Raw genomic sequence first — 26,067 nt, forward strand, 5'->3', positions numbered from 1 at the left:
CTGTGTACTCCGAGTGGCTTGGGGAATCCAAGAACCACCCTGCCAAGAACATCTGCTTGAGGAGAACTCATATTGAGTCCCTGTATTGTAATTTCTCTGCTGAAAGACACAATAAAACAAGGCCACCACTGAAGCTGGACTGGAGATGTAGCCCTAGAGAATAGGGTGAACTCCTTATTCTTGTGTCTTTGTGTTGCTTACTGCATTTCTCTGCTGTCTTTCCATTTAAATGTCTGTGTATTGGCAATCTGATCGATCCGTTGCTTAAATAACATAGAACACACACCAGCACATGAGTCTGTAATACCTTTTGTTTAATAAATCTTAACTGATGACACTCATAGGGTGATTATCATATCAATAAATTTGGAGCTCTCCAAGATTGATGGAAGGTTAAAGGGTTTAAGCATTGTTAGGAACATCAAAGATGTTAATCACTCTCAGTTTTCTGATGACACCCTCTTATTGGGTGGTGCCTCAAAGAAAATTGTTATTAGATTTAAACAGATACTTGACAAATATTTGGATCTTTTAGGGGTCTCATTAACAAAAAGAAGAGCCAATTGTTCAAATGGAATAAATCTACTTATGCACTTCAGGAGATCTCTAAGGTTCTTGGCTTTTCTTTGGAGACTGAGTGGCAGTATTTCAAGGATCTCAAAATTTCAATTTCATTGGGCGCCTCAAACATGGATAGTTGGAATGATACTCTAAACAAAATCAAGAAGAAAACCTAAGCCTGGGGAGCTCAATGGCTAACCATTATTGGTCGGGCGATCCTGGTAAAATATGTTCTATCCTCCCTTCCTTTATACCTTTGCTCTGATTTATTAGCTCCAAGATCAGTGGCCACACAAATGAATGTTTTAAGCCACAAATTTTTATGGCAAGGAGGTAAATAACCAAAATAAATTTCAGTTGATCCATTAGAACATTGTGTGCCTTCCAAAGGAAAACGGTGGCCTGACTATGAAAGGAACCCTCTACATGAACCTTACTCTTGGCACAAAAATCATCTGGAGGTTAGTATCAAATACAAAGGAATGGCGGAAAATGGCTTTAGTGCGAAAATATTTCAATAAAATTCGCTTATTAAGGGCAGAGACATTAAATTGGTCTAGGCCTGGTTCTAAAATATGGAGACTATGCAAGTAGTTTCCCCTATCATCATTTATTATCTTAGTTGGTGTGCCAACAATGGTGCTTGTATAAATCTTTAGAAAAATAATTTCTCCCCTACCAATCCTCTTGGAGCTCTCAAAGAACTCAGAGATTTGGCAACATGTATGTAAGAGAAGGGACTTTGAAAATTGAAAGATATTTCAATTTGGTATGAACAAGGACGTTTAAAAGGCTAGCCCAAGCCCAAGATCCCTCCTCATCTAGGAATGCAATAAGAAAGTTTGATTTGCATGTTAATAGGTATGGCTCCTATATATGTCTCTCTGAAGGATCAACGTACATGGAACATAATCCCTCAACATAAATACTCTGTGACTATGGGGTATTCCCATTTAATTAAGTAGCTTCCTCACCCACCTAGTGCAGACTGTGGACAAAAATCTGGAGTAAAGATGGAATCCCAAAGGTTAACACCTTCTATTGGTCACTAGTTCGTCAAAAAATCCTCACCGTTGATAATATTAGAAAGAGGAATATCCATGGCCTGTTAAGATGTGTTGCATGCCATAATGCCAAGGAAAACATACCATGTCTATTTTGGCTCTGTCCTTTTTACTTGGAGGTTTAGCGATTGGTGTTTGCTATAGAGACCCCTATTATGTTTATCCCTGGATCATGGGAGGAAATGTTTTTTCAATGGAGATCTGAATATCCTTGATGTAGGAAAGCCTTCTCATTGTTGATTTGTGGATGGGAAGGCCTTCCAAAGTACTTATGTTGGTCTATTTGATTCATCAAGAACAAAGTTGTTTTCAAATAAAAATATTTTATCCCCTTATTTGGTCACCTTCAAAGCATCCTCCATGCTCTTTGAGGTTATTTCTGCTAGGGTCTTTAAGACAAAAGAGATTGATGACTTGAATTAAGAGGAACATGATTGGATAAAGGTAGGACTAGATTTCACTCCCCCCATCAAATATATGCTTTGTCCTGTAATTAATAAGGTCCCTTGCGTCAAGCTTAGTCAATAAGATTTTAGCAAATGGAGATTGGAAAAATCTCACTTTTTTAATTTTTTCGATGGGGCTTTGAGAGGCAATCTAGGAGAGGCAAGAGAGAGATGATTCTATTTTTCCCTGATGGGAAAATTGTTTCCTGGTTCTCTTGGGGCCTTAGTCTAGTGACAAATAACCATGCAGAGCATCTAGCATTGTGGAAAGGATTAGGAATAACTAATGATCATAAAATTTCCAGACTTTTAGTCTTTGGAGACTCCATGTTAGTCATTCAACAACTGACTGTTGGGCATGGAATCCCCCCAAGGCATGTTTTGGGGCTCAAAGCCTAAGTTTTGACCCAATATTGTTGTAAAGACTCTGCGAATTGCGGGCATGGAGCGCGAAATGTATGATAGAGTCACAGGGTTTTCCACCCTAGTTTTGTAATGTAAGGTCGGCCTACCCATGGTCTGTGGACCATGGGATTTTATAAATAGAGTGAGGCTCTAAGTGTAAAAGATAACTAAGAAAGAAGGAAGCGAGAAGAGAAGATCGAGTCTAAGTGACTAAGTGTGTCTTGGGTCGTAGAGTAGGAGAAGGCTCTGCAGCTGAGTGCGTAGAGGCCTAGTAGTCCACAGCTGAGTGCACGGACCCCTGCAACTGAGTGCACAGGGCGGAGTCGAGTCTGTAACCGAAGAAGAGATTAATAAAGAAAAGTTTTGTTACCAATTCGTGTATCTGTTCTTGGATTAATGCATGTTTGATGTAAATCACAAATATACTATCTATTTACTATGCGCACCTATATGAATGGTTTTTGTTGATAAGTATAACTTAAAGCACGCAAGTAGGCTAAAATAATCAACTAACATTGGAATACTAGTAAGGAATTGGGTAATAACAGTGTTCGGCCCCCGAGTAGGGTTGCGCGAAGGCAACATCTCAGGCTGCGAGGTAAGGGAAAGTGCGCGTAGTGACGTGTGCGCAGGGTCGAACCGCGGACCTCTTGAACTCATCAGACATCTCCAAGGTGTGGAAACCTGGTTCTAGCACCCTCCCATACTACTTCGAGTGAGACTTCAGTCCGCGCTCTGCGCGTTTTTGCCGAAAGGGCCAGTAGTACCGGGATTTGTTTGGTTAAATCTCCTTCGAACCTAGGTTAGGCCCCAATAAGCCAACAAATGATTCTGTTGCTAGGACCGGGATCAATAAGAGATGTCTGATGTCGTGTCACTAGAATCCGACAAAGAATGAAATTGAAGGGTGGTTGGACAGAAAGATTCACGAGTTTATGGCACAGGAATAGGAATCCGCGAGTATCGAAGGAACAGTGGTTAGAGCGCTACTTATATACAGAAATCCATGAAATTTTCTTTGCATCCTTCCCCTCTGAGTTGTACAAGTGGATCGCGAAGCTAGCAAACAGTCAAGGAAGGTGTAGGCTCAACAAACCTATTGTGTGTACTCCATAGTTGGTGCACAAACTAGAAGCATCAGGAGATAAGATCGCGCACGCTGTGGACCATTGGCTCAATCGAATTATAGGAGGGTTTATTACCAAGTTCGTGGTAGGTACGTCAGTCAGCTACGGCAAGGCGAAACGATGCTTCCTCAAAGGACCGCGAGGTAAGTACACTAAATCTTTTAACACTTGGATTAAAATGCTACTGTGTGAAAAGCGGGTTATAGGAATAAATTGATGTTTGGGGCTATGCGAAGTGGGAGGATCTACAAAAATGAAGGTAGCGAAGAATTAGAGACTAGTCCCTTGATTTCACCTCCGCGAGAAAGCGAGGAAGAGCTCGCAAAAGTTTCACCAAGAAGTGTGATCAGTCTGATAAGGCAACAAATTCCGCGCATACCACCCCCACCTACACCACCACCAATTTCACCATCTTCACCCACACCACCTCCGCCACCACCACAGTTTAATATGGCAAGCGCAATAAAGTTTTTGGTATTCAGAGGAGTAGGGAATGAAGATCCGGACCAATTTTGGTTCGTAGTAAAGGTTGTATGGGAAGCGCAAGGAGTCATGGATGATAATATCAAGAAGGCAACACTGGTTAGCGCCTTGCAGGATCACGCACTGACATGGTACATTAAGCATTCCAATGAAAATCCAAACGCAAGGATCGCGGATATCCAAGCTGCGCTAAACAGGGAATTTAGCAGGCCAAAATCAGAGACACAGTCGATTATCGGATTTAAGGAAATCACAATGCTTCCAGGTGAGACCCCCTGGGAGCTGGATCAGAGACTGAAGTGTATGATTTGTGAAGCCAACATGACCTTGACGGATGGGCAACACCGTGCATGGTTTGTAGCGTCGCTAACGCGCATCTAAGGAATGCGTTGTCACAACAGAAGCTGTCAACTCAGGCTGAGGCTTTGGAGATCGTAATGAGACTGCACGAGACCCCGATACAAGATCCTAATTTAGGAGTCCAACAGATCCACGTGCAGTTGAAAAACTTGTGTCTTGAGATGCAGAGCTTGAAACAAGACAGGACAGCTCACCCAGAAGTGCGCGAGGAGGTATGGTGCATAAAGTGCAAAGGCCAGGGACATGACAAGGACCATTGTCCAGTCTTCGCGAACTACCTGGCAGGAGGAGGGCCAATGCCATTGAGACCAGAGGCACAAGCAGGGCCGAGCGTGGCGCCTACATTATGGTGTGCGATTTGTCAGATAGGAGGGAAGCATGCTACAGATAACTATCATCTATTACAGAAGTATACATAGACGTCCCAACAGTTGTTCTGTAATTTCTGCAGGTCAGTAGGCCATGATGAGTGTACCTGTAGAAGTTATGAACTGATGATGGATCAGACTCCTACCTACAGAGTTTAGACTGAAACGTGAGCCCTCGATCAAAATGCAGGGATGGCGCGCACTGGGTTTCAGGGGCACGGACGAGGTCGAGGTGGAATGGGACCAGGAAGGGGTCGCGGACAGCTAATCTGTTACAATTGCAGAGGACCAAGGAATTATGCCCGCGATTGCACAAATCCAACGAGGGCATCATGTTTATATTGTACCCAGTTTGATCATGAGATAGAGGACTACCCCACATTGATAGCAAGGTTGCGTGATAAAGGAACACTCCAACCTCCCCCGACTCAGAACCTGCAAATGATGAGGTCTGAGCCGCGCGAGGAGGACCCGAATGTAAACATCGTGCTCCAAAGCGGTATCATGACAGGAGATGATAAGGGCAAGTAGCCCGAAGAGAGTTCCTGGGTTCGCAAGGCTCCAACAAAGGAACCAGAGTTCGATTTGGAGTGTGCGAAGGAGACATTCATGGAAGCTAAGAAGAGCTTCACGGAGGCCTCCACTTCAGGTAGTAAAGACCAACTAGCACCAGAGATGGACCCATCAATGCTCACTACCTTTTTGGAGACATGCATGAAGCTGCTGCATGACAGCAAAGCGGTGAAGGGGATGCAAGAACTCATCACTAGATGTGCTGGACCTGGCAAACCGCGCGTAGTCCGGAAGCTCGGAAAGCACGCAACGCGAACATGAAGGGAGATGAGACTGACTGCGCAAATCAGAGAATATGAAATGGATCAAGTGATTTTGGATCTAGGATCGGACGCGAACGTTCTACCAAAGCAGACATGGGAGCGCATGGGCAGGCCCGCGTTGCAATGGTCTCCTATTCAATTAAGAATGGTGAACCAGCAAAAGATCCTACTGATGGGAAGATTGCAGGGAATAACTTTAGATATCAAAGGTGCGAGCGCGCTTATAGATTTCGAAGTGATAGAGATTGTTGATGACAGCAATCCCTATCCCGCGCTACTAGGAATAGATTGGGCCATTGACATGAATGAGTGATAAATCTAAACAAGCGCAAAATGATTTTTGAGAAAAAGTCACTGCGCGTAGTGGTACCTCTAGACCCTGCGGAAGGATTGCGCTACCTAGAGTCGGTGTGCGACGGCGATAGCGACGACGATCTAGATTGTATCTACAAGATAACCGCGTGAGAGCAGGATTGGGTAAATCCAACGACGGATGGAAAGATTTCATGGGAGTGCAAAAGCTCCTGCACCTCAAATTCAGACGAGGAGATAGAAAGATGGCAGAACCAGTTACACGAGGTAACCACGCTCAACTACAACATGATGATAAGGTCACTACGCTGTGTAGAAACAAAGGCAAGAGACTTGCCTATGTATGACGGATTGACTGCGGTAGATGATTTCCTGAACAAATTTGAAAGAGAAGTACCGGAATAGCAGCATTTCGACGCTCTGAAATGGGCACTGCGCGCTACGCCCACAAGGTGGTGGGGTACGCACCAGCAGAATTTTGAGGACTAGTGGGAATGCAGAAGGATGATGCTCATATGGTTTGGAAAGCCTCATATGCGGATGAAAGCCGGATATGATGGACGAAACAGCCTGCGTGCCCACCTCTCTAGATGGGTACAGGCGTATGGTACGCAACCTGCACAAACACACACCGTCCTCGCGATAGGAAATAGGACCAACAAGTAGGAGCGGGCAAGACGAGGGCGCGAACGACGAAGTATGATAAGACCAAGTGCGCCAAAGATTATCCGCGTGGAAGCCTTTGACAAAGTGTGTGAAGTACTGAATGCGGTCCACCATGTGAGATGCATTGATTGGGACCTGTGCGTACCAGCGGTTCTATGGGCTTATAGGACCATGTGCAAAACCCTGACCGCGCGAGCACTTCTGAAGCTGAAGTATGAAGCAGAGGCTATAATTCCTATGGATCGTGCAAAGCCTAGTCCATGCATAGCAACACCCGTAGATACGACGGTTCACGAAGCCTGGAAAGAAGGAATCACACAGCCACAAGAAACAGAACACATTGGACTTGAGGAAGAAATCCGATGGGGAAACTTTAGACTCTGCGAACTTGAAAAAGAAAGGGTACGATTAAGGAAGAAAAGTGCTTTGATGGACGCAGAGTCTATTGAAATGTGTGTACGATCATACTGACAAGTTTGAGAACTATCGTCGTGAATTGGTTAGTCTGCTGCCTTGGCTTGGACCGCATATCGCCAAGCGTAGTGGCCAGGGTAGTGCGTTGCAAGTGGTGAAGTGTGCGATGTCGACCACAACAATGGAAGGTGGGGATTCTCCGTGAACCGTGATGGAGGACAGGATGGAGCCCCACACAGGTGGTGCGACCACCTGACTAGCCACATGAAGGACAGTCTTAGCGCTCCAAGCAGTTGGAAGGGAGTGTGGGACTATAAACTATTCTGCCAAGGAGTTGCGCGATATTAGGGATGCGCGCAGAAGTAGAGATTCACAAGGTCTGCGACTGCACACGGAGAGCTGCGCTGTTGCGCGGGTTGGTTGGGAAGTGACTGTTGAACTCACTATTCACGATGGGATGCTCAATTTGAGGCCAAATGGAGTGGGCGGTGGGCATTTAAGACGCGATTTATGGGCAAGATTTGGGAAAATTTGCCGCCAAGAAAGCATTAATGGACCAGAATTGGGGGGAACGGTTGAATTTGAATTCAAAAGGTGCTATAAAACACAAAGGGTTGCCCAGAAAACAACACTTGGTCATTTGAGAATTGAGCGATTGAGTAGAGCCTTGAGCATTGTGAGTCGAGCGTTGATTGAGTCCCTGAATTTGCGAGTGCTAGATTATAGCCCAGATACAATGACAACAACTAAGGATGGTTTGGGAATAAAAGAGGTAACCGCACTATAGAAGACGTTCCAGAAGGCACCGGGGTTGTGGCAAAAATCCCCAAATCACCGCGTACACCAAGGCCCAAGAAGGAGAAACAAGCAATGGCTCTCATACGCGTGTCGTCGAGGAACCCGCTGCATAGAAAACTATCGATGGCAGAGAAGGGGAAAGCTGTCACGATAGAAACATATGAGGAAGAAGAAGATTTGCAGGCCCTTATCATCGTAGAGGAAGAAGATGAAGGCATGGAGGAGGATATTCAACCTACACACTCTACGACAAAGCTGCCCACATATGTCCCTCCACAGAAAGGGAAGACCAAAGTGCCAAAGGACCTAGATGAAACCAAGAGTTCACTCTAGACCCCGCTCCTCCCTGACGACATTATGTTTGAAGGCACGCACCTGGGCCGTGTGCCAACCATGAAGTTTGAAGATTGGGACCTTGCTGACCGCGAGAAGTTCCATCACCTGGAGACCGAGAACCTCATTAAGCAAAACACCGTGGGGGTGGTGACAACGTTAGAACCGTGGAAGTGGTTGCGCAGTGTGGAAAAGGTCGGGCTACTGAACTTACTGTGGGTGCCGCATTTCCACTGCGTGCCTATCACCATTTTCGTCATCAGGCAACTGCTCTGCCTAGTGCATGATGGGTATCTATGGCTGGAGGATCCTATCCCCATCATGGCATGTTATGAAACCAGCTCAAGAAAAGATAAAAAAGATAGATCAACGCCTTAGAATTCAGCCTCTTCGAGGGGGCAACCTCCTTTACATTACATAAATGAATAATTCTTGGATGATACAAATGAAAAGACCCCCTTTCTATATATCGGAGTCTAAGGGGTCATAACATAATCAGAGCCGACATAACAATAATAATGTAAGGGCACAATAATAACAATAGTGGGCTTCTATGGGGCACAATAGTAACAATATGGGCACTACATGGGTACATCAATATAATAAGTGGGTTATACTAATAACAATAAGGGGTTACACTAGTAGTATAGGGGCCTAACATGCCCCTCTCATTCAAAAATCGTTGTCCTCAATGCTTCAGTAGTTCTTGATGCTTCTGTATAAAATTCTTGTCCTCCCATGTGGAATATTCAGCGGGTAAGTTCTTCCACTTGATGAGATACTCTGAAATTGATCGATTTCGTAGCTGTTAGGTTCTTGTCTCTGTGACTGCTCCAGGTTCCAATATGATTTTTCCTTCCTCTTCAATTTCTGGCAATATTGTTTGAATTGGGATTTTTTGCAACTTTTGAAGAAGTGGCGATACTTCTTCGTCCTTCTTCCATTCATCCCTTGCTTCGTTTATCCAATCAGGTTGGATAATATAAATAGCACAAAACAATGCTTCAACATCCTCATCCTTGAAGAGTCTTCCCATTCGGTAAGGTCGCCATTTTTTAAGTGCATGTAGTATTGCCAACATTTCCTTCTCATAAATAGCTTGCTTGAGATGTAGCAGTAAAAATACCCAATCACCTACATCAAAACATTTTTCACTGCGATGTTGATCTACCTGTTTTTTCGTTTGATTTTGCACCGAAGTGGCGTTATCATTTAAAAGTTGGAGAACTTGTTGTTGATGCTCAATGTGATCTTTCACTGCTTGAACCTTTTTCTTCTTGATATGTCCTTCTATCTCTAGAGTTTGAGGAGTGGTAATTTCTTCCAATCCTTTACAAGATATGGTCGGATTCATTTCTTGATGCTCGATGTGATCTTTCACTTCTTGAACATTTTTCTTCTTTATATGTCCTTTTATCTTGATAGTTTGAGGAGTGGTAATTTCAAACAATGAATTACAAGACATGGTTGGATTCATTTCTTCTTTCTCGATGTGATCTTTCACTTCTTGCACCTTTTTCTTCTTGATATGTCCTTCTATCTTGAGAGTTTGAGGAGTGGTAATTCTTGCCAATGGTCTGATTCATTTCTTCTTTCTTTGGGGTGGGGTCCAGGCGTATATCTTCTTCTTTTGATGTTTCTTGATCCTTTTCTTCATCTTCTTCATATTCTATGTAAAATAATTTCTTATCAGCACACTTATGACCTTTAGTGCATTTGCTATCACAATTGTAACAAAGCACTTTTTCTCTTTTTTCTTCCAATTGTAACAAAGCCCTTTTTCTCTTTTTTCTTCCAATTGTTGTGGTGTAACCCTTGTAGGTTGTGGAAGGCTAGGAGAAACAACACTTCCATCTTTATAGTTGTGAGGGGTACGCTTCCTGGTTTCCATAATTTTGCTCTCCACTATGTCACAAAGCCCTTTTACTCTTTCCAATTGTTGTGGTGTTGCTCTTTGTATCCTCATAATGTGCTATCATTTCCTACGTGAAAATTGAACACGTAACAAGTTGTTTACGAGAACAAAGCCCTTCGTACCATAAAAATTGATCTGGTTCTAAATATGAAGATGCAATACATACCTTTTGTAACAGTTGTACACCATGTAGATCAAAATATTGCTCCATCTGAAGTATCCAATTTACCGGATCCTTGCCATCAAACTTCCTCATCTTGTTTTTTCTTGATTTTAGGAGCTCGACCTTGAAACGACTGTAACTTTGTACTTTCGGATCTTTAAGTTCTGAAATTGTGACCTATAGTAGCCCTCTGTGTTCTCCTTCCAATGCCACTAATCTGATCCAAATTTGATTCTCTAAGAAAGAGTTATGCACAATCTCCCAAGATGACCTGATTATAGACCTTTCCAGAAGAGCGAATTTGTATGAAGTGGCACGTGTCACTGTTTCGACTTTTGGATCTACAAAATGCATACAAGAAACTACAGTCCGTCCTCTTTCTGTACCTTTTTACGAAATTTCAATCCGATCCCCAGAGAGAAAGTTATGACTATTTTCCCCAGGTCACCTGTTTTGAATGTAGTTCAGGAGTCTGCAAAAAGACCAACTTCCTCATATCATATCTCCGCAAATATCACGCAAAAAGCTCTGAAATTCGGACCCAAGGTTCAGCACGATTTCTTCTCAAATGGGTTTTTTTTGCGACTTTTGAAACGTCACAGAAAAAAAGTAATAGCAAAAATTCCACGATGACCTGTTTGGAGCAGCGAAACCCTAGAATCCAAAGCTCTGATACCAAATGTTATGAAACCAGCTCAAGAAAAGATAGAAAAGATAGATCAACGCCTCAGAATTCAGCCTCTTCAAGGGGGCAACCTCCTTTACATTACATAAATGAACAATTCTTGGATGATACAAATGAAAAGACCTCCTTTCTATATATAGGAGTCTAAGGGGTCATAACATAATCAGAGCCGACATAACAATAATAATGTAAGGGCACAATAATAACAATAGTGGGCTTCTATGGGGCACAATAGTAACAATATGGGCACTACATGGGTACATCAATATAATAAGTGGGTTATACTAATAACAATAAGGGGTTACACTAGTAGTATAAGGGCCTAACATGGCATACCTAATTCACCATGTTTCCCGACTCTCCTACAAAGGAAAGGACCCTGCGACCATAGCCGAAGGAAAGGGCAGTGATTTGGCCCTTGTGGAGGCCATGAAAACAAAGTATAAGCTGGAAAAGAAGAAGAGGGGCCACACCATCTCCAGCATCAAGGACAAAGCAGTCTAGGTAGCCACCTAGATCCTCGCAGGCAAAGTTATGTGGAAGTGTCGCGCCGACAAGGTACCGGCGCCGGTGGTCACATTGGCCGAGTAGTGCGAGGAAGGGGTCTAGTTTAACTGGTCTGATTTCCTCTGCGAAGAATTTTTGAAAAATTGTCGTGAAGCCCAGGAGCAGGGTAAAACCTTCCACTATGTGTGGTTGTTGCTATCCATAGTGCTCGTAGTGGGTCAACTGCAGGAGGACAGTCAATTCCCCAGCATTGACAGAGAATTACCGGAGGCTGCGAAGTACGCTTCGCTCTAGGCCACGAAGGATGCGAAAAGGATACGCGACAGCAAGATCTTCTGGGTGCTCATGGAGATGAACATCCGGATGTGGATCAACCGGAAGCCGCGCTTGTCACCCATGGTGTATAACAGTCTGTAGAGTTTTGCAGACTTTAAGGCTGATATGCACAACATCTTTATCAAGGCGCAAGGATCTGGCGAAGCAGTGGACGAAGCTACCTTTTGTAGCCACTGACGACGCCATTTTCATTGTCTTGGAGGCATGGCCCTCGGAATGGTGCACCCCAGATCTTGCAGAACTCGAGAGGGCGGCAACGCAGAAGAAGAAGGACGATGCCAAGCTACGCGTCACACAGTTGGCCGAGAAAAGGCGGAAGGAAACATCAGCAGCTGAGGTACGGGTAGCGGAGGAAGCGGCACAGAAATTCGCCGAGCAGAAAAAAGCCGCAGAAGAAGCAACCGCATCACAGGAGGCAGAGGAAGCAACCGTGAAGGCGGACAAGGGCCAAGAAATGTCCTCGCAAGAGCAGGAGGCAGAGGAAGCAACCGTGAAGGCGGACAAGGGCCAAGAAATGCCCTCGTAAGGGCAGGAGGCAGATGTTGGGTCCCTATAATACTAGTGATTACCCCATTACTATTGTAGTTATACCCCTTATTTATATTGATGTACCCATGTAGTGCCCATATTGTTACTATTGTGCCACATAGAAGCCCACTATTGTTATTGTTGTGCCCTACAATATTATTGTTATGTAGGCTTTGATTGTATTGGGACCACTTAGACTCCTATATATAGAAAGGAGGTATTTTCATTTGTATCATCCAAGAATTGTTCATTTATGTAATGTAAAGGAGGTTGCCCCCTCGAAGAGGCTAAATTCTAAGGCGTGGATCTCTCTTTTCTATCTTTTTGTGAGCTGGTTTCATAACATTTGGTATCAGAGCTTTGGATTCTAGGGTTTCGCTGCTCCAAACAGGTCATCGTGGCATTTTCGCTATAACTTTTTTTCTGTGACGTTTCAGAAGTCGCAAAAAAAACCCATTTGAGAAGACATCGCGCTGAACCTTGGGTCCGAATTTCAGAGCTTTTCGCGTGATATTTTCAGAGATATGATTTCAGGAAGTTGGTATTTTTGATGACTCCTGAATTACACTCAAAACAGGTGACCTGGGGAAAATCGTCATAACTTTCTTTCTGAGCATCGGATTGAAGTTTTGTAAGAAGGTACAGAAAGAGGACGGACTGTAGTTTCTTGTGGGTGTTTTTCAGATCCAAAGATCGAAACGGTGACTCGTAGCACGTCGTACAACTTCGCTCTACTGAACCAGTCTAAAAGCAAGTCACCGTGGGAGATTTCACATAACTCTTCCTTGGAGAATCCAATTTGGCTCAGACTTGTGGCATTGGAAAGAGGACGCAGAAGGCTACTACAGGTAGCAATTTCAGAATTGGATGATCCGGTGATGATTGCAAATGGAGGAACAATAAATTGTTCTGGAAAGTGCCATAATATCAAGCTATCCATGGGAGAATATGTATTGACTAGCCCAATGCTTTCCATTCCAATGGGAGGTGCTGATGTTGTACTAGGAGTCCAATGGCTACAATCCTTGGGTACAATAGCTTTTAATTTTCAAGAACTTTTCATGAAATTTTCTGTGGAAGGAAAGGAAGTTGAACTAAGGGGTATTGCAGGGAAACCAGGAAAGATAATCAGCTCTAATGGAATGACAAAGCTTCTAAAAAAGGAGCAAAGAGGTGTAATTGCACAATTATGTTCACTAGATGTTTCCACATTGGAATCATCTATTTCTCCAGATCTCCAAAAAGTCCTGGACAATCATTCCAAGGTATTTGATACTCCCAAAGGTCTCCCACCTATGCGTGATCATGATCATGCTATTCATCTGATTCCAGGAAGTGTTCCTCCAAACATCAGGCCGTACAGATATCCATATGTCCAAAAAAGTGAAATTGAACGTATGGTTGCAGAAATGTTAGAGGCTGGTATAATTCAACCGAGTCAAAGTTCTTTCTCAGCTCCAGTAGTATTGGTGCACAAGAAGGATGGATCATGGCGCATGTGTCCAGATTATAGGGAGCTCAACAAGCTCACTATTAAAGATAAGTTCCCCATTCCTGTTATTGATGAATTACTGGATGAATTGCATGGATCAATTTACTTCACCAAGTTGGATCTTCGTTCGGGATATCATCAAATTAGAATGAAGGTCGAAGACATTCCGAAAACAGCATTTAGAACTCATGAGGGTCATTATGAATTTCTGGTCATGCCTTTTGGCCTTACCAATGCACCTTCAACATTTCAAGGTTTGATGAATTCAATTTTCAAACCATTCCTTAGAAAATTTGTGTTAGTATTTTTTGATGATATACTAATCTACAGCAAGTCTTGGAAGGATCATGTTGAACATGTTGACAGGGTGTTACAACTATTGGAGGAGAAACAGTTATATGCAAAAAGATCCAAATGTTTCTTTGGAGTCCAGGAGGTGGAATATTTGGGTCATATTGTATCTCATGAAGGAGTTAAGGTAGACCCTAGCAAAATTAAAGCCATTAAGGAATGGAAAATCCCCACATCCATAAAGCATCTGCGAGGATTTCTTGGGTTGACAGGGTATTATCGCAAGTTTGTTAAGAATTATGGGAGAATAGCTGCACCTCTAACAACATTATTGAAGAAAGATTCATTTTCATGGAATTCGGAAGCAACAAAGGCCTTTGAACATCTTAAAGAGGCAATGTGCCAAGCACTGGTCTTAGCTACGCCGGACTTCACAAAAACCTTTATTGTGGAATGTGATGCTTCAGGAAATGGAATTGGTGCTGTTCTAATGCAAGATGAAAGACCCATTGCTTTTGAAAGTCGTCCAATCAAGGGAAAGTTTTTAAGAAAAGCTATTTATGAGAAGGAAATGTTGGCAATACTCCATGCACTTAAGAAATGGCGACCCTACCTAATGGGAAGACACTTCAAGGTAAAAACGGATCATGATAGCCTTAAATACTTTTTAGAACAAAGATTATCCTCTGAAGAGCAACAAAAGTGGGTCACAAAGATGTTGGGTTATGACTTTGAAATCATCTACAAAAAAGGGAAGCAAAATGTGGTGGCAGATGCACTCTCAAGAAAGGATGAGGATGTGGAAGCATTGTTGTGTGCCATTTCTATTATCCAACCAGATTGGATAAATGAAGCAAGGAAGGAATGGAAGAACGACGAAGAAGTGTGGGCACTTATTCAAAAGCTACAACAAGATTCCAGTACTTCTGATACATTTAGCTGGAAAAATGATTCGCTATGGTACAAAGATCGCTTATACCTATGTAAGAATTCCCAGCTAAAACAAAAGATTCTTATGGAATTGCACACTTCTCCCTTAGGAGGGCACTCAGGATTTTTAAAAACTTACCACAGGGTTAAGAAGGAATTTTTTTGGGATGGCCTTAAATCAGATATTCAAAAGTTTGTGGCGGAATGTTTGGTTTGCCAGCAAAATAAAGTTGAAACAATTAAGACACCGGGTCTATTACAACCTTTATCCATTCCAAGCCAACGTTGGGAGGAGGTTTCAATGGATTTTATCACAGGTTTACCCAAGTCTGAGGGAAAGAGTGTCATCATGGTGGTAGTTGACAGACTTACGAAGTATGCACACTTTTGTGCATTATCACATCCATTTAAAGCCAGTACAGTTTCTACTGCATTTATGGAAACAGTTCAAAAGCTACATGGAAACCCAAAGATTATTGTAAGTGACAGAGATCCCATTTTCACTGGAAATTTTTGGACAGAATTATTTTCTTGTCTTGGTACTCAGTTAGCTCATAGCTCATCTTATCATCCTCAATCTGATGGGCAAACTGAGATAGTAAACAAATGTTTGGAAGGATACCTTCGTTGCTTTGTATCTGATAAACAGACACAATGGGTCAAATGGTTGCCTCTGGCTGAATGGTGGTATAACACTTCCTTTCATACAGCAACAAAAATGACCCCATTTATGGCACTTTATGGGTATCAACCACCATCCATCACATCATATTTAAGAGAAAATTCTAAGGTTCAGGCAGTGGAACATCACATCGAACATCAACAACAAGTCCTCCAACTCTTAAAGGATAACCTTGTGTTGGCACAGAATAGAATGAAACAACAGGCAGATCAGCATCGCAGTGAAAGAAGTTTTGATGTAGGTGATTGGGTATTCCTACGGCTACAACCATATATGCAAATGTCCCTCAAGCAAGCTAAGAAGGATAATAAATTATCACCAAAGTATTATGGTCCGTACAAGGTGTTGCAAAAGATTGGTACTATGGCATACAAATTGGAGCTTCCTGCAGCTTCTCGATTGCACCCAGTTTTCCATGTTTCATGCTTAAAGAAGGTTATAGGCGACAAGCTCCCAGTTCAAACAATATTGCCAGAACTTGACGAAGAAGGAAAAATTATATTGGAACCGGAAGCAGTTATAGAAACAAGAACTCGACAGCTACGAAATCGATCAATTTCAGAGTACCTTATCAAGTGGAAGAACTTATCCGCTGAAGATTCCACATGGGAGGACGAGAATTTTATGCAGAAGTATCCTGAACTACTCAAGTGTTGAGGACAACACTTTTTTTGAAGGAGAGGGGCATGTTGGGTCCCTATAATACTAGTGATTACCCCATTACTATTGTAGTTATACCCCTTATTTATATTGATGTACCCATGTAGTGCCCATATTGTTACTATTGTGCCACATAGAAGCCCACTATTGTTATTGTTGTGCCCTACAATATTATTGTTATGTAGGCTTTGATTGTATTGGGACCACTTAGACTCCTATATATAGAAAGGAGGTATTTTCATTTGTATCATCCAAGAATTGTTCATTTATGTAATGTAAAGGAGGTTGCCCCCTCGAAGAGGCTGAATTCTAAGGCGTGGATCTCTCTTTTCTATCTTTTTGTGAGCTGGTTTCATAACAGCAGAGGACGCAGAAACAACAGAAGGGAGCACAAACCCAGGGACCATGCCCACCTAGTTGAAGCTTCCACACATGGCAGAACGAGCAGGGTCAATGAAGAAGGTCAAGGCCTCGAAATTGGCCATTGATCCGATCACCCTAACCGAGGGTGATTTGCATGACATTGGCGAGACGGTGCGCGGTGTAACAAACGAGGCCCTTCAGGATTTCATGCGAGAGCACCAGACTATGTTGGGGGCCCTCACGGCCCAGTTGCAAGAGTTACAAGTGCGCCCCCCTTAGGCAAGGACCCTTTCAACCCACCTCACAGCAAGATCCTCGGCAGCAGAGCAGATGCTGCGTGCACGGAAGGCAAACACAATAGTGTTGCCGGAAGGGGCCCTAGTAGCAGCGAATGAGGCCGAGATATTTTCAGTGAGAATGATGAAAGGCCTTGGCCTTAATCTGGCTGCCCTTCCGCATGAGACACTATATCTGCTACAGGATGGGATAATGGCGGAGTTGCGCGCTAAGGAGAGCCATGTGATCCAAGTCCTCAACGAGCAAAAGATAAACATGGAACAACTCAGCTTGCAGCGCGACAAATTGGTGTCGAAAAAACAATAGTTCGTGCAGGTGATAGATGACGCTTGCCGAAGCGTCTCGGAGATGGGCATCCCAACAGACCTACCAGTATAGGTTCGGATCCACAGGTTAGCTACAGGAGTCTATGAGGCCAGGGAAGAAACAACCAAGGTTCAGCTGGAGCTGAATCTTCAGATCGCCGAGCTGTGGTTAAAGGCATAGCCATCCACTCCCCCGGAAGTTAGAGAACAACGCACTAGCGCTATTACAGCGGGATTGGAGGAAATTGGAGGTGCAGTGCGAGACTGCACCAACATGTTGGAGGAAGCACTTGAGGTTCTCACGACTCTACAGGAGGACCCCAACATCTAGCGCTTAGAAACAGAAGCGCGAGAACTCCAGCAACAATATGATAGTGTCCGAGGAACTGCACAGATGGTAGTCCTCACCCAAAGGCTTGTGAGGGTGTCGCGCGCCACAAGGAGGCAGTTCTCAAAGCGCGCGTCCAGTCGTGGATCGACGAGGCCTTCACTATCATGATGAACATTGAAGGAAAGCTCATGCACATACAGGGGATGCACACATTAATGCAGAGAAGCACCCCAGAATCAGAGGTCTCAGAACAACGAATGCAGCAAATTCAACAAGAAGCAACTCAAGGCTTTGCTGACCTCAGCACGGTTCGAGAACAGTTGGAGGGACTTTGCGCCAAGATCACCGCGCCAATAGGGTGACTTAAGGGCAAGTCACGATGTTTGTGTTGGGGGCCTATTGGGCATGGAATCCCCCCAAGGCATGTTTTGGGGCTCGAAGCCCAAGTTTTGACCCAATATTGTTGTAAAGACTTCGCGAACTGCGGGCGTGGAGCACGAAATGTATGATAGAGTCTCAGGGTTGTCCACCCTAGTTTTTTAATGTAAGGTCGGCCTACCCATGTTCCACGGACCATGGGATTGTATAAATAGAGTTAGGCTCTAAGTGTAAAAGATAACTAAGAAAGAAGGAAGCGAGAAGAGAAGATCGAGTCTAAGTGACTAAGTGTGTCTTGGGTCGTAGAGTAGGAGAAGGCTCTATAGCTGAGTGCGCAAAGGCCTGGTAGTCCGCAGTTGAGTGCGCAGGGTGGAGTCGAGTCTGTAACTGAAGAAAGGATTAATAAAGAAAAGTCTTGTTACCAATTCGTGTATCTATTCTTGGATTAATGCATGTTTGATGTAAATTGCAAATATACTGTCTATTTACTATGCACACCTATATGAATGGTTTTTGTTGATAAGTATAACTTGAAGCACGCAAGTAGGCTAAAATAATCAACTAACATTGGAATACTAGTAAGTAATTAGGTAATAACAGCATTCGGCCCCCGAGTAGGGTTGCGCGAAGGCAGCGTCTCAGGCTGCAAGGTAAGGGAAAGTGCGTGTAGCGACAAGCGCGCAGGGTCGAATTGCGGACCTCTTGAACTCATCAGACATCTCCAAGGTACGGAAACCTGGTTCAAGCACCCTCCCATACTACTTCGGGTGAGACCTCAGTCCGCGCTCCGCAGACTATTGCTGAAAGGGCCAATAGTACCGGGACTTGTTTGGCTAAATCACCTCGGAACCTGGGTCAGGCCCCAATAAGCCAACACTGACTAAGGCCAAGAAGGTGATTTTTTTATAGTCCTCTCCCCTTACTCAAAATATTCTCACCTCCACCTACCAGTTTGATCAATTGGAATTCTTCCATGTGTCCAAACGTTTGAATTCCGAGGCTGATGTGTTGGCTAAAAAAGGTGTCACACTGGGCTAGGGAAGAATAGAATTGGATCATAGGCTTGACAACTTCCCAATCGCTTGGATATGTTGGATTTTCTAAGATGCAACCAGGTTAATTAGGGAGTGGATTCTCTCATAACACTCCACTCATCAAGCATGCTTGAAATCCCTAGTAGCAATCATATCTCAATTAAATTGGAAATCATAGATAAATTTTGTGCATACAAGAAGTGGTTGGCCCTCTTCATTTATTCATACCATCTCCAGAAGTGGAAGGGTCTCAGGTTCTGACAACCCCTCCTTTTCTGAACAGAAATCTACATGGCATATCCTCAATGCCTTAACACAATCACCAAGTGGCAAATATCCTTCTTTGTCTTCCTCTTTGGGCGTATTGTCTATTTTTGCTTCTCTTAATGGGATCTATTTTGGATCTCCTCGACCGCGGTGATCAATCTATTGTGCAAGGATATGGATTTAATTCAGTTGTCTTGGGATATCCCACCAGCACCGATTTTATGTCCTGGTGAGGTTTTCAAGATTACTATGGAATTCGTCTTGTAGTCTGACTCATGGCGAGGTGTCGGTTCTGGTTATATATTGAGCCTATTGGCCTCTCAACTTATTCAAATGTTTCATTCAGGTCTAGAGGTGGGAAGAGTTGGCAACAAAGTGTTAAAGAGTTGGGTGTTGGGTCCTTATTCAAAGATGCAAATAATCCTGCTTCTCCAGAGAACGTCAATGCAAACATGGTGCTTGATAGGGCTTTGGATCTTTTTCAAGCGTTGTTGGATTCTATTTAGAAATTGGAAAACATGGTTGAAAGGCAGAGGAGCCCCTTTCAACTCTTTTCAGATGAAAAACTATTAAGACGCCACTAAGATATGGAGAATTCTCTTGAAAGCTTGCGAGAGGAGGTTCATTCCCTTTGTGTTCACATGTCTGCATTGAAACTCTCCAACAATGTTAATGAGCGACATGCGTTGGGAGGTCTTGGTTCCATAGATGTCATGGAAAGGAAGAGAACTCGTCACTCAAGGAGATTTGATGTTGCTGGTCAAGGTCACTGTTGAGGTTCGCGATTCGAGTATTCAGGTGGTGTCTTGCTAGGTGTGGTTTGATGTTGTTCAATTCTATGGTTCATTATGATATTATGATTTTTTTTATATTCTTGGGTCTTTCTATAGAGTTTATAATGGTCATATTTTTAGTTTAAGAAGGCTTTACAGACTTAGTGCTAGTAAACATTTTGTATGGTTTGACGAAATCATAAATGTTTTATTTGAAAACTTATGTAAGGGTTCTAGTCTCCATTCCAACTTTTATTAATATAAATACCCTTACCCATTCATATATTGTATGAGCCATAAATAAAATATTTCAATATCCATATTAAATAACATAATTTTTGTTAAAACTTGATAGTCTATCTTCACATATATTAATGAAATATCATATTACATATATACAGGAGTATTGTCTCAAGATAGAAAAACTATCTTGGACATGCAATCTATTGGTTGAGAGAATATCTCAATCACACACCAAACTAGGAACATAGTTAGGAATAGACTCCTCTAGTTAGAAAGACACAACTGAGACAAGTAGGAATTAAATATTCCAACACACCCCCTTAATGAGTACTTGTCTCGATATCAATCTACAAAGTCTACATCTGGTCCAGTCTCGTAATTACACCTTGTACCTTGTTCATGCAATTGTTGATGTCCATATAAAGGAACAACCATCTATCGGAATGCATGGGTTCCTAACCGCTGCAACCGCCAGTCTACTAGGAAGTCCTTCACATACATGGTTCATCCAACCTCTCGATGAACTCCCCCTAAATATAAAATTTCACCTCATGGAGTCTAAAACCAATACAACCCACCCAAGTGTATCCATCCCGCATGACACACTCTTCCAGGGTGTTAAAACTCTCTAACAGAGGGAACACATAACAAAGGGTATGCATGCCTCTTTGGGTCTTACAGCAGGTACATAAAACATTTCAAGGACCACAACTAACCATTACAAAACAATATATGACATGTAGATTTTTTATAATTACAATGTGTGACTCATCATCATAATGAGTCTATTCTACAAACTCTAACAAACTTTCACTTCGTTGTCCATCATTCTTTAATCTTTGATGTAACTCCTTTAATGCCATCTTCAATGTCATGTCTTCATCATATCCTGCAAATTTTGGGTATTGTTGGAATGACCAGTTCCAACACACACTTAGAATTGTGACAATAGTTGGTCAGAACAATGTCACTTCAATAACAACCAGAAGTACCATGACACGATATGATTTCCAATATGACCAATCCATCAATCTGAACCGATCTGAGTGGAGCGGCCACCTCTTTCGTGGCAGCAACTTGTGCATCATGTGCAATATTTGGCGCTTCATTGTATGCACAAAAAGAAACACCCAGTAACATAATAATATTGGCCAAAATACAAGGACATCAAATACTGAAAAAAATGTCATCACAAAAGCAATACATAATGCCTTTGTTATACAATACCAGAATTTAAATTCAGGAAGCCTATGTATGAAGGGCTTGAACTCATCTAAACCCTTAGTTGGCAAAGAAGCCCCGTCCATCCCTTCCAACTCAGGATAAAAAAATATATATATTTGTCGTAGCAAGAGATCCAAGCCATCTCCCAACAGGATGTGGTGTTGCCAAAATAGATTTTGTTCGATTAATTCCAGTCACCATAACTTTCGTATGCCTTGGAAACAGGGTGAGCTCTTCCTCCCCACTCTCTTCTCCACATGGAGAGCCAAATCCAGGCAGAAAACTTGTAGACTCTAGCATTTGCATCCTGTGATCCTACAGTAAATTGGAGTTCAAAATGCAGAAAATCCCAAAAACAGGCCCGATGAAGATAATGAAGGGCGCATTTATATTTAAACGATGCATAAAATCCATGGCCAGGCGTGAATTCTGTCTAATACCCCTGAGTCGAATCTCAAGAATCGATCTGCATGCTCGTAATTGCCTAATAATCAGCTGACAGTCTTGATAGTCTTGACAATGCATATATAATCAGCTGACCAAGTCTTGGTTCCTTCCGGCTGACTGCCTTCAGCACTCGGCCACCATAAATCGGCCACACAGTGCTCGATCACCCACAGGCGCTGTTGCAGAATGCTAGCTCCTCATGCAGATGGTTCACTTCCGCCAATGCTCACCACCAGGCCTGCAATCACAGATCTAAATTAACACTTCGCACACTTGTAGCTATCCGCACCTTCGCAACTCCTCCACACAGTTAGCGCCCAACACACCTCAGATGATGCTCCACGTCGACACCTCTACAACTCCTCCACACGGTTAGCGCCCAACACACCTCAGATGATGCTCCACGTCTACACCTCTACAGCTCCTCCACACGGTTAGCGCCCAACACAACTCAGATGCTGCTCCACGACCACCACTAGCCACAACTCAGCTTGCTCGCTCCTTAACCGATCGACCTCAATCAGCCTTCACATCACTCATACCACTCGACCTTCATAATCGACCTCCTCAAGTAGCAAATCAGCCTCAATTGGCCTCCCTAGCAACAAATCGGCCTAGATGCTAGCACCACCAAATTTTGTGTTCATCCCTGAGGTGGATCTGCTTCAACGCTGCCTCTGCAGCCACACACCTCAACTTGCAGCCACGAGCGCCAACTCCCTTTGCGCCGTCTTTGCTTCCACAACCTTACGGATTGAACGAAGAACACAATTGTTGGATTCTTTCCTCAGTAATAGATGTACCTACCTTTACATCTTTTGTTTTCACCGCCTCGCCCTTAACCTTCACGAATTCCGTTGCAGGAGCTTCGGCGGGCACAGGAACATGCAGGAGCCTCGGCGGGCACTAGAACATGAGCAATCTCGGTAGTGGAATCCACCGATCTGTGGTTTACTTCAACATGCTCCGCAAGCAATGCTCATCACAAACTGATCTCCGTTAAATAAACACACAATGGAAACACTCCACACTTCTCCAAGCTTGCCTCTGCTCCAGTACGCCAAAATTCACACTGTAAGTCAGAGATCTACAACTATCCACACGTTGCTGACAGTGTAGCTCTTGTGTAAACAATAATCATCAAAGTAATCAAATGATGGACAAACATTCACACCCTTTCAATCTACTCTCAACGAACACATATTTTTTATTTCCCTAGCACTCCCGTGAGTGAGGCCATGCCCAGGCCCATACGGGCTCTAATACTATGTTAAAACTTGATAGTGCAAACTATCTTCACATATATTAATGAAATATCATATGACATATATACAAGAGTATTGTCTCAAGATAGGAAAACTATTTTGGACATACAATCTGTTAGTTGAGAGAATATCTCAACCACACACCAAACTAAGAACATAGTTAGGAATAGACTCCTCTAGTTAGAAAGACACAACTAAGACAAATAAGAATTAAATATTCCAACAATTTTATATTTCAAATATTATTTTCATAAATCAAAATATTTCAATATCCATATTAAATAACATAATTTTATGTTTCAAATATTATTTTCATAAATCAAAATATAATTCTTATTTATACCATATCATTTATAATATAATATAATATTATGAAATTATAATATTATATTTATTTTAAATCATGTTCCAAAATATACACTTATTTATATAATTAAATTCTAATTAATTAAATAATTATTTTAATATTATAAAAAATTTCAAATATAATTTATATATATTTATAAATCAAAATATAATTATTGTTTATATTATTTATATTACTCACAACATAGAACATTGTTTTGAACGTCTCACCTAGTCCAAGAGATAAGAAAGAAGAAATCAAGACGAGTAATGAAAAGGAGTTTGTACGAGACGGGGGTGTTTCGAGACATAATAGGTAAAAACGTACCTGAAAATCATTCAAATGAATATTTTAGGGTTTTATGGCCTCAACTTGCATTTGATTGAAGAATGACCAGGCTTAGTGGGAGTGGCCATTCTTTCTAAATAACTATTTCTTTAGATTTACTTGTCTTGTTTTACAACCAATAAATCAAGATACATGTGTGGGAAACTGAACATGGTGAATTTCAAAATACTAAAAACTAGGAAACAAGCAAGAGCAAATATCATTTTTTTTGTATAAGAATCTTCTTTATAGTAATATTCTCATACTAGTATTCATGTGAAGACTCAAATAAGGGTGTGAATGATTTGATCATCCTTAACGGATCATAGGGTGTGAATAATAGGTTGAGATCATCCTTAACAGACCTACCTATTCTAGGTTTTCCATGTAGTATTTAGCTTTCACTTTTATAATGTCCAATGGTTAGATCTACATAGAAGAGTATTTTGATTTGCATAAGTGCTTTGCTACTCTCATGGAAGGAGGTAAATGAAGCATAAGATGCTCCTTATACATTGCTTTGTTGATTTTGCAAAAGATACGGGATGCGTAAGCAAATCAATAAATAATATATAGACAATGGGTTTTCCTTATTTGTCTAAGAAAAAGGCATTTACCATTTGTAAGCCACAAACCTCAACAATGGCATCTATCCTTTGTAAACCACAAACCTCAGCATTGGCATCGACAACATAACTTGTCTGTGGTCGAGAATAGTGCTAGACCTCACCCAAGCCCATCCAACAACTACACTTCTTAATTATTGTGGTAGCTGTGTGATGCTTTTCTGAAAATAGCAAGAGGAAATCAGTCAGCATGGGATTCATTTAGCTTACCTTTGTTTAGCTTGAGTGTCTTACGAATCACGATTTACATCATGTGGTCATTTATTTTTTTGTACAACTAGTCTTGCAAAAATAATATAAGGATTTGATCAATCAAGAAACTTAATGTAGATGGTTCACTTCCGCCAATGCTCACCACCAGGCCTGCAATCACAAATCTAAATTAACACTTCGCGCACTTGTAGCTATCCGCACCTTCGCAACTCCTCCACACAGTTAGCGCCCAACACACCTCAGATTATGCTCCGCGTCTACACCTCTACAGCTCCTCCACAAGGTTAGTGCCCAACACAACTCAGATGTTGCTCCACGACCACCACCAGCCACAACTCAGCTCGCTCACTCCTTCACCGATCGACCTCAATCAGCCTTCACATCACTCATACCACTCGACCTTCATAATCGACCTCCTCAAGTAGCAAATCGGCCTCAATTGGCCTCCCTGGCCACAAATCGGCCTAGATGCCAGCACCACCAGATTTTGTGTTGATCCCTGAGGTGGATCTGCTTCAACGCTGCCTCTACAGCCAGACACCTCGACCTGCAGCCATGAGCGCCAACTCCCTTTGTGTCGTCTTTGCTGCCACAGCCTTACGGATTGAACGAAGAACATAACTGTTGGATTCGTTCCTCAGCAACAGATGTCCCTGCCTCTACATCTCTTGTTTTCACCGCCTCGCCCTTAACCTTCACGACTTCCGTTGCAGGAGCTTCGGCGGGCACAGGAACATGCAGGAGCTTTGGCGGGCACTAAAACATGAGCAACCTCTGTAGTGGAATCCACTGATCTGTGGTTTACTTCAACATGCTCCACAAACAACGCTCATCACAAACCGATCTCCGTTAAATAAAACACATAGTGGAAACACTCCACACTTCGCCAAGCTTGGCTCTGCTCCATTTTGCCAAAATTCACACTATAAGTCAAAGATCTACAGCTATATACATGCTGCTCACAGTGTAGCTCTTGTGTAAACAATAATCAACAAAGTAATCAAATGATGGACAAACATTCACACCCTTTCAGTCTACTCTCAACGAACACATATTTTTTATTTCCCTAGCACTCCTGTGAGGGAGGCCAGGGCCAGGCCCATATAGGAAAACTATCTTGGACATACAATCTATTAGTTGAGAGAATATCTCAACCACACACCAAACTAAGAACATAGTTAGGAATAGACTCCTCTAGTTAGAAAGACACAACTAAGACAAATAAGAATTAAATATTCCAACAATTTTATATTTCAAATATTATTT

Source organism: Pinus tabuliformis, chromosome 1_2 (assembly GCF_031772625.1).
Source record: "Pinus tabuliformis cultivar Carrire ecotype Pingquan chromosome 1_2, CPIR1, whole genome shotgun sequence".
Lineage (NCBI taxonomy): Eukaryota > Viridiplantae > Streptophyta > Pinopsida > Pinales > Pinaceae > Pinus > Pinus tabuliformis.